Genomic DNA, 2,536 nt, shown 5'->3' on the forward strand with positions numbered 1-2,536 from the left:
TCTGATGAAGGGTCTAGGCCCGAAACGTCAGCCATTCTGCTCCTATGATGCTGCTTAGCCTGCTGTGTTCATCCAGCTCTGAACCTTGTTGTCCTGGATTCTCCAACATCTGCAGTTCCTACTATCTCTGATTTATAAGGGGATTAGACTTTTAATTAGTTATGTTACATACCATTGGTTTAAAACTGTTTGCTTGTAGCTAGAGTATAATTACTTGTATTTATTAATCCTTGTTATGTACAGAATCCTGGTCTATACTTTGTATCTACCTGTGAGACTCTGGGAATAACAGGGCTTTATTTTCTAGCGCACTACCCAAAAACACTAAGGAGAGAATCATGGATGCTAAGGAAATAAGGGAAACAAGTGAGGATGTTTTAGACCGCATGCATATTACCAGAGAGGAGGTGTTTGCAGCCTTAAAGCACATTAAGGTGGATAAATCCCCTGAGCCTGATCAAGTCCATCCTCGGACATTGTGGGAGGCTAGGGAAGAAATTGCAGAAGCCCTTGCAGAGGTTTTTGCTTCATCTTTAGGCACTGGTGAAGTTCTGAAAGACTGGAGGGTGGCTAATGTTGTTCCATTGTTAAGAAAGGCAGCAAAGACAAGCCAGGGAACTACAAGCCAGTGAGCCTGACATCAGTGGTAGGCAAGTTATTGGAGAGGATACTGAGGGACAGGATCAACCAACATTTGGATAGTCAAGGCCTGATTAGGGATAGTCAGCATGGATTTGTGTGTGGTAAGTCATGTTTGACAAATGTTTTAGAGTATTTTGAAGAGGTAACCAAGAGAATAGATAAGGATAATGCAGTGGATGTTGTCTAAATGGACTTTAGTAAGGTCTTTGACAAGGTCCTGCACAGCAGGCTGGTCATGAAGGTTAGGTCACATGGGATCCAGGGAAAACTAGCTAATTAGATTCAAAATTGGCTCAATGGTAGAAGCAGAGGGTGATGGTTGAAGGTCGTTTCTCGGACTGGAGGCCTGTGATTAGTGGTGTGCCATCGGGGTCAGTGCTGGGACTTTTGTTATTTGTTATTTACATAAGTGATCTGGATGTGAATATACAAGGCATGATTAGTAAGTTTGCAGATGATACAAAATTAGAAAGTATTGTTGATAGCGGGGAAGGTTATCAAAAATTACAGAGGACTCTTGAGCAAATGGCGAAGTGGGTTGAGGATTGGCAAATGCAATTCGATACAGATAAACGTGAGGTGTTGCACTTTGGAAAGTCAAACCAAGGTAGGACTTATACAATAAATGTAAGGTCCTGAGGAGTGTTGCGGAACAGAGGGACCTAAGAGTGCAAGTACATAGTTTGTTGAAATTGGCATCACAGGGGGACAGGGTGGTGAAGAAGGCATTTAGTATGCTGGCCTTCATTGGTTGACAAGGTTAGAAATCACATGACTATAGATTATAGTCAACAGGTTTATTTGAAAAAACAAGCTTTCGAAGCCTCAGTCCTCTTTCAGGTGTTAGTGAGAGAGGAAGTATCAGATGCAGAATTTATAAGTAAAAGATCAAAGGTTCACACCACTGATAAGGATGTATTAAACAAACCTAAGATGCAGTTAAATCTTTAATTAGTTAGAAGGTTTTAATTGGTTAATATGTATATGTAAATCCCCAGATTCCTTTCAAGTCATGATCCTGAGAGAACTAAAGGTTTTATCAGTGTAAAGAAGAGGTGACATTGTAGGTCATGCATTATCCAACGCATGTTAGGTGTGAGGCCTTGTTTGGAATCTGTTTGTGTTTTAGTTTGGCGTCAGACTGGTTTTATTTCTAAAGCAGGAATTTATAAAGTGCCACATTGACTGACTGTCTATAAATTGTGTGCTTTTTGAACGAAATAAAACATACCTTTGTGTGTGTGTGTGTGTGTGAGGGGGAGAGAGAGAGAGAGTGTGTGTGCGGGAGAAAGAGAGGGTGTGTGTGTGTGGGTCAAGGCATTGAGTTAGGAGTTGTGACACTATGTTACAGTTGTATAAGTTGTTGATGAGGCCACACTTGGAGTATTGTGTACAGTTTTGATCACCCTGTTATAAGAAAGACATAGTTAAACTGGAAAGTGTGCAAAGAAGATTTACGAGGATGTTGCCAGGACTAGCAGGCCTGAGTTATAGGGAGAGGTTGGTCAGGATAGGTCTTTATTCCTTGGAACATAGGAGAATGAGGGATGACCTTATTGAGGTGTATAAAATCATGAGGGGCACAGATAGGATGAATTCATATAGTCTTTTTCCCAGATGGGGACTTGAAAACTAGAGGGCATAGGTTTAAGGTGAGAGCGGAAAGATTTAAGAAGGAACTGAAGGACAACTTCTTCACACAGAGAGTGGTGCGTGTATGAATGGGCTGCTAGAGAAAGTGGGTGAGGCGGGTAAAATAGCAACATTTGAAAAACATTTGGATAGGTACATGGATAGGAAGCATTTAGATGGATGTGTACCAAATGCGAGCAATTGGAACTAGCTGAGTGGGCACCATGGTCAGCATGGACCAGTTAGGGCTGACAGGCCTGTT

This window comes from Rhincodon typus, chromosome 5, assembly GCF_021869965.1.
Source record: "Rhincodon typus isolate 14 chromosome 5, sRhiTyp1.1, whole genome shotgun sequence".
NCBI lineage: Eukaryota > Metazoa > Chordata > Chondrichthyes > Orectolobiformes > Rhincodontidae > Rhincodon > Rhincodon typus.